This window comes from Kryptolebias marmoratus, linkage group LG12, assembly GCF_001649575.2.
Source record: "Kryptolebias marmoratus isolate JLee-2015 linkage group LG12, ASM164957v2, whole genome shotgun sequence".
Classification (NCBI taxonomy): Eukaryota; Metazoa; Chordata; class Actinopteri; order Cyprinodontiformes; family Rivulidae; genus Kryptolebias; species Kryptolebias marmoratus.
This window is the reverse complement of record NC_051441.1, coordinates 23242887-23250854: the sequence shown is the minus strand read 5'-3', so window position 1 is coordinate 23250854 and position 7968 is coordinate 23242887. Positions and strand designations below refer to the sequence as shown.

Sequence of the window (7968 nt, the reverse complement as noted above, 5' to 3'; positions counted from 1 at the left end):
CCGGGAGGAGGCCCAGAGGAAGACCCAGGACACGCTGGAGGAACTATGTTTCTTTGCTGGCCTGGGAATGCCTTGGGATTCCCCCGGAGGAGCTGGCCCAAGTGGCTGGGGAGAGGGAAGTCTCGGTCTCCCTGCTTAGGCTGCTACCCCCGTGACCCGACCCCGAATAAGCGGAAGAGAATAGATGGATGGATGGAAATGAGAGTAATTAAAAACACTTTTGTGTAAAATCATCATCTTGATGTGTTTACAGTTCAAACAATGGACTGTGTAATATATAGACTATGGTTCCTTCTCGATGTGTAAGCCTTATGTGCATGCTCTATGTTCTGTTTCTGGTGTATTTCTGTGCAGCATTAGAATGCTACATACAGGCCTGGCATCACTACAGCGTTTTGGGTCATTTTGTGCTCTTCTGTGTGGATTAAGGACTGTATATTGATAGACCTATGATTGAACCTGAAAGTTGAAGCCTGAGCAAGACCGGCTCCCCTGTGGCCTGGTTCTAGCACAAGTTTTAAGTTCTGGCCCTTCCATGTATACAAATGAGAGATTGCTGTTGATAAAATAGAATAAAATAAGAGATCTCAGATTTTTTTTCAGGTGTTGACTACCTTTCCTAGATACTGTAGGTTCAAATATTCATTTTTCTAACTAATCTAGATATAATCAGTTTTTTTCATGCTTAAAAGAAAGGTACAGTGACACCATGATTGTGTGCAGGGGAATAGGTGGGACTTATTTAAACCCCACATTGCCAGTATACAGACTCTGGTTCCAAACATACAACATAACAACTTCCGTAAAATGGGAACAACGAGAGAAGGTGGGGACAGTCAGTTTATCAATGTAATATGATGTAGATGAAAACATTTGTAGGCACAGTGCTGTATTTACAAGAATATTTTTAGAAATGACAACAAAAAAATATATTGTTTTGGGAAAAAAGGTGTCCTGTGTGGACAAGGCTTTACATTTGACATGTTGAAAGTTTTATTCTGTAAAGAAAAGCTGTGAAAATGAGAGTCCAGCTCAGTGAGGAGGTGATTGGAAAAAGAACTCGCTAAGAAGGTGATAACGGACTGAGGCATGGGACTGGATATGCAGCTGCATCAAGAGTTAACTGGGTCCAGTGGTGGGTGTGGTGAGCAAGGGGTCTTGGAGTGTGAACATGTTTGAAAGCACCAGCAGTGAAGGAGGGAGGGAGCAGATAGCAAAAGGAGGCCAGAGTAAGGAGTGGAGGAGGGGTGTCTGGTAGCCAGAGAGAGGAAAGAGTGGTGAAAAAAACAGGGGGAGGAGAGACAAGCCAAGTGTGCACAATATTCATTCAAACTGACAGAGGGTGTGCGTGTGTCTTTGTCTGCACTTCCTATTGCTCCTCAGTCTCTCTCCAGGCAGCCCGCAGTTTAAAGCAGCAGGAAGAAGACACCAAGGAGGAAGGTAAAGGAAGGAGTGTGTTAACCGAGAAACAAAGAATGAGGGAGGAGGACACAGAACCAAGAATGGAAGGAACACAGAGTGGAACCCCTCAGTGGAAGGGGTAGACACACAAGAATACAGAAAAAAGATGGACAAAGATACTGCTGCTCTGGTGCAAGATGATAAAAATGGTAAGTCAGTTAAATTCTTGAACAACTTTTGGCTCCTGTATGTGCACAAGGCTAGGTTCGGGTTCTGAGATAGACCTGATATTCACTCTCCATTGAAACTCTGTGGAAGAGGCTGCTCAAAGGCACACACCGACGCAATGTGACAGTGTGTCAGTGCATGCCCACTCTGTGTGTGCATGATGCAATGCCAAGGAGGAACGCCCAGGGAGGCTGAGAACGAGTGCAGAGTGGAGAATTGATAAAGTGAAGGACAGCAAAGCTGCATCCTAACATGGCAACATCCCTACAACAGGAACTTTCATTCATAATTTCTGATGATAGAAACAGCAAGTATGTACATGTGTGCAAGAAAGAAGTGCATGTTTTTTCCATGTGTGTATCTGTTTTTAAAGGTGTAGACCTCCATGCTGAATGTGCTGTATATTCTGAATGTTTGGTTTCCACAATGGAAGTGAATGACAATTAGATTAGAGTATTGATCCAGTCTGGGCCAGGTATCAAGATCCAGACACAATTACACACCCAGCAGCAGACCAGAGAGGAGGAGGAGGAGAAGGAGAGCTGTCACTGACTTTACACACAGCAACATACACACAATCCAAGCTGTCAGGAATCTAAGCTCAGGTCTGAATCTAAAAAAATAATGTGAATCCTGTCAGTTCATTCTGAAACTCATGTCCTCGTTTATCAGTTGTGTGGGCCTGAAGCCTCTGTTGTAGAAATCAGTACACACTTTCACAAAACACTTCAAGTCGGGCCTTGGATGTCTTCTGGCTGCATCAGTGTGATTTGTGAATGAACCAAGGCGATGAGAAAGATGAAGCCAACCCAACCCTGATGTGCCTTTGAGCCACTAAGTGAGGTAGTAACAGAGCCAAAATAGTCAACATGTGTAAAGGTAAGAAAATTTTAAAAAATGATATAAGGGAGATGTCCGTCACACATGTAATACTGCTGAGTTCTGCTCTATGTCTCTTTGTGATTGGTAAGAGGCAACAGAAAGATGGACAGTTCTTTGCAGCCATTTTGCAGAAAGGTTTTGTAAAAGTGCAAAGTGTTTGACAAAACCCCAAAATAAACACGTCTGTGCACACACGTTGAACCCATCTGGGGTTACGCTCTTACTCACACTTGCAGACAAACCAAGCAGCACCAGCAGCAGTGATGGTGGTGGTGCCTCCCTTGAACTCACTCACCCACAAGGTCACAGGTTCAAGTCCCAGGTGGGGGAGGGCTGCAAGTGGGAGAGTGATGGAAGGAGGAACAGAGAAAGGGAAAGAGAGGGAGGGGGGGGCAACTTACTCACTCAGCCACTTGCCCCTCCCTGCTCTCTTTACCCTCCCCCCATCTCTTTCAGTGCCCTCCTTATTCTGACACGTATTCACAAACATGGATGTGCTTCAGATGCAGCCTTCACATGTTACGGCAGGCTTGTGTGTGTTTCCTATGTAGCAAGTTATATTCTGTGTTTCCTGTGTGTGAGTGCATGTTTAGGTCAGCAGTGTCATATGTTTATTTTGGATGTTGTTACCTGATCCAACTTTGTTGTTAATTGTATATCTCCCACCATGTGTCTCATGCTTGTTTGTGTTCTATGTTCTGTCTGAAATAAAGCCTCACAGGTGAGGAGCATGAGTGGGAGTTGTCATTGCCATGATAAAGCAGTATTGTGATGCATAATCCAAACACACAGCAACATACACACAAATACACAGTGCTGTGCGACAAAGCTGTCAGATCTGATCCTAGCAGCAGCACATATGAACATTTTTAGATTTTCTTTTGTGCCCTTGAGTAAAACACCCAGCCACCTGCATTCATTTTTTTCAGCAGGTTGATCAATAATCTTGTTTTATTAATTTAAATCAGATTACAAAGGCTTTGGCCTGACATTGAATCCTAAATGCTAATTTAAATGTTAAAGGTAGCAGCAGTAGTGGCTCCTGAGCCTAAATTTGAGTGGGGCGGACCTTTATTTCTTGAATGAATAATCTCACAAATTTTACAATTAGTGGTACATTTTCTGTGAAAAATGTAGGCTATATGCTATATGTTGCTGTATATTTATTGTATTGTTTTTTTTGTGCACAAAGTTTTTATCTTTTATCTCCCTTTTGTGGGATTTCGTTCTTTTTAAGTAATATTTCTGCAATAATACCTGTGAAGTAATTCTAAAACTAAACAAGGCAAATATATACATACACCACTTTGATTACAGCCCTAACCTAGGCTTGAACCTGCAGCCTTGAAATTACAAGACTGCAGAACTGACCACTGAGGTACCACTACCAAACACATTTGGAAGCCACAGAGCCATAAAAATAAGATCCACCTGTGGCTGATATAGATAGTTACAGACACAAAAAAAATTGGCCTACCATGTTGAAGAAAATGTCCCAATGTATATCTCCCCTCTGACTTTAATTTTCTATGTTCAGTTCATGTTTGGTCTGTCTGCTCCAAGCCACTGACTGATAATCTATCTCTCAATTTTAATCTCATAAATTGAATTTTAAGCAGAAAATCTCCACTGATGGACACAGCAGGTTTTGTTGCAGCTATTCCTGCATTAAATATGATCGCATGAGGTGTAACATTTGTAGTGGTCATATCACTGATCTAAAATCAGCTAATATTTTAGCATATTTTACGCCCCAATTGAGACTCCCTTGGACTTTCCCTACAGTCCTGATCACTGCTGGTCATGTTTACTCTACTGACAAACACAATAGTGACCTGTATCACCCTATAACTGCAAATAAGTAAAAAAAAATTCATTTAAAGTTTTAAATCTCATTTAAAATGGTCAAAATAGTTGAAAAGCACACAGAACAAAACAATACACATCAAGCTAATTAATTCACATTGTTTATTAGGAAGAACTTCTTTGTGGGGTGAATGATTTTTTTAGGTGGGGCTGCCCTGATGGATGGAATTGAAAAAAGGTAGAAGAGTGAATCTGCTGCTGAACGCCATAGAAAAGAGAAAGAACAAGTAAATCAAGATCAAGGAGAGAGGTGGAGCACAGAGTCATTCACAGTAGAACAGTAAGTTTACTGTTTCAACAGTTTTCGAAGTCTAGACTAAGACTCGGAACGGTTATATTTCAAATCATAATTTATATTCAGGTTGTGATATGCTTGCAAGTTTATTTCAATTTAGATTGTTTTAGAAACCTATCAGCATCCTCTACTCACTAATCTTAGCATAAATACATACCAACACATCAGAATTGTCTGCCTCCTTTTTTGCATGTGGCTCTTCCATAAACATCGTAATTTTTAACCTATTTTCAGTCACTTCTGCAGTTTCTGTATGGAAACAAATGCCTGTGGTAGTTGGCATCTGGTGACAAATTGTGCTTACTAATTTTTTATTTAAAAAAAACCGTAACAATTTATATGAGAAAAGTATTGTGTAAATTTTGTTTCTTAATTTATGTTTTTTGGGTTTTTTTTTGACTGGTCTTCATGACTTTGCAATGAGTACTTTTGATCCCAAGACAAAGCAGAAAATAAAAACCAGAGAAATTGAATTAAAGCTAAAAGGAGAACCTTTGACTAAAACTCCAAAGTAGCAAAATGTTAGCATAAAGTCAAAAATTACAAGACACAAACTAAAAGCAGCAAAACACTAGGTAAAAGCTAAGTTTAGCAAAAGGATAGATAAAAGTAGCAAAATGCTAGCCAAAAGGTTAAAGGAACAGAACTATTTGCAAAAACTAGAAAAAAAATCTAGTTAAAAAAGCTTAGCTGCAAGCTAAGTGCATTAGGAAAATAAAATGTCCTTTTAACAGAATGTTGAGCAAGTAAATTTATATTTACTTGTTCACATGAGCTTGAAAACACACACACACACACACACACACACACACACACACACACACAAATTTCATAGGAAACAAGAGCAGCTGACCTTTGACCCTTACCATTCAGTCTGTCTGGAAATGACCAAGCCTGGAATCGATCAACACTCCTCTCACCCAGACACTCAGCACTGCCTTGCCTCCCACTAATCTCTTCATTCCAGTCCCCCCCACCCCCACCCCCACCTTTCCTTTTACCCCCATTCACCCCAAAATCCCTCCGCCTCCTTCCTGTCTACCCACTCCCCATCTCTTCTATTTCCCAGCCATTAACTCAACAGCACTGAGGCTTTAAGGGGATGGTCTGGACATTTTTGAAGTGATCTGTCAAATAGTTATCAATAGTTAGTTCCTTATCAGCTGTGATATCAGTCAGAGAGAACAAAGTATGAAGAAAAACACAAAAGTCTTTAACCAGGCTAAGCTAATAGCTACCCTAATGAAGGCCTGTTTTTGAAATGGACTGAACCCAAAAATTAGTTAGTAGTTGATGCATATCCAATGTATAAGTTTTTTACAAGATATTTTGCTAATAGACAGATTATGCATATAGTGTGTGGCCAGTGAGGGACCTAGAAAATTAAATTTATTTTATTTTCTGGGGGGAAGGGGTTTATTGTCTCTGTCACAAACATACTGAAGATAGGCTAAACAAGTGTCCTTTAAGTACAGACTGAATGTAGGTAAAAACAACACACACGTACGCACATCTTATATCAAGATGCTGATGATGTCCTTTACTTGCCCTGCAATGCTCGTTAGTTGTAATTTTTTTTACCACCTAAATATGGAGCAGGGGATGTGGCAATTTTCTCTCAATTATGATCGCCTGCTGCCTAAAGTGAAAAGGTGATTATGTTTTTGCCTGTGTCTATTTGTTTGTGCATGTGTCTGTTCCTTTGTCTGTCTGTTAGCAAACAATCTCACGAGCAATTGGACAGATTTTTGTTGGATTTTTTTTATAACAGAAAGTAATCACTGGATGTACAGCTACAAGTCTTTAACTTTTGGAGTCAACCTGACTCAAAATGTGCCACAGTGAACTGACCATCAAGAACTACATAAATAACATTATTGCTAATTGGTGTTGTAAGAGTTGAGAGTCTTTCATAACATATTCTGAGCACTAACAAAAATTAGCAAGGTCTTTGTTAATTTTTCCCAATAACTATTTGGAGTCAACCCTAAATGTCTTGAACCCTGGACAGATTTAACCCTTTAAATGGGAGCACTGGTGCTCCAATTAGCATATCTTTTTTAAATGCTGATCGAATTGCAACCAAATAAGATAATAAGAGCAAAATTCCTTTTGCAGATAAAACCAGAGGAGTTAGACTTACACATCACACATTCAACATGTCCCAAAGCGCTGTTTCCTTTGACTACTGAGTTTGCAAAAAGTAAAAAGCAAACGCAAAAGAAATCATAGTTCAGACACTGGGTCGATTTAATAGACTGTTCACAGCACTTTCTACGTTGGAATATACGTATGTCATCACACTGTAACATGAACTATTGTGTGTCATTTTACCTGGGATTTGTAGTTTTACACTCGGGTTACGGTAGAACTTTCGCTATCATCTTATCTCTTGTTCTTTCACAAAAACACTTAGAAACACACAGCTTACACACACCAAACATTCACCATAAACTCCCTACACACTCACAAACACATATTTATGGAACTGTGAAAAATCAGACACGCAGAACAGAACTCATGGTGTGATGCTCACTCCCATGCCATGTAAGTATATATTCATGAAATATTAATTGTTCTTGAGTTAGAATGAAGTAAGGAAAATATACAACTGAAAATAGTTTGTGCCAAATATGCATTATATTATTCTTGTGCTTATAAAATGCTTAACTTCTTCTATGTGCAGTGCTGATGATGTAGATGATAATGAGTCCTGCTGTTCAGAGACACCCTGTACTCTGGAAAGAGGCACAGGGAGAAGGAGGAGTCAGAGGAGTTGGACTCCAGCAGAGAGGAAAGCACTCCATGTCAGACACACTCTGTGGTGTTGGAGCTGGCTGGAAAATTCAAAAGGAGACTAACAACTTGCCACATCCTTTACCACATTTCCTGCCCAAAGAAAGCCAGGTGTGCAGCCTCCTCTTCCAGAATATTTGGACAATCCATCTCTATCTGAGCTGTTCAGGATGGCGTTTGACCAGGGTGCCATCAAAATGCTGTGTGCCAACACAAATAAAAATGCAGAAAAAAATATTAGTGCCTGATCCTGCCTGGATTGGCAGACCGGGGTGGTGGTCCCCTTATTCAAAAAGGGGGACCGGAGGGTGTGTTCCAATTACAGAGGGATCACACTCTTAAGCCTCCCTAGTAAGGTCTATTCAGGGGTTCTGGAGAGGAGGGTCCGTCGGATAGTCGAACCTCGGATTCAGGAAGAGCAGTGTGGTTTTCGTCCTGGTCGTGGAACACTGGACCAGCTCTATACCCTCAGCAGGGTCCTTGAGGGTGCATGGGAGTTC

At 40.6% G+C, this 7968-nt stretch overlaps 1 long non-coding RNA gene across 1 annotated transcript in view; it reads left to right on the top strand.

Moving 5' to 3' along the window:
• The first annotated feature begins 1251 nt into the window (after positions 1-1251).
• Positions 1252-7968, top strand: part of LOC108245353 — a 15755-nt gene continuing 9038 nt past the window's right edge. The window contains exon 1 of the long non-coding RNA XR_001808974.3: positions 1252-1610. This is a non-coding gene — a long non-coding RNA (uncharacterized LOC108245353). The remainder of the gene's footprint in view (positions 1611-7968) is intronic.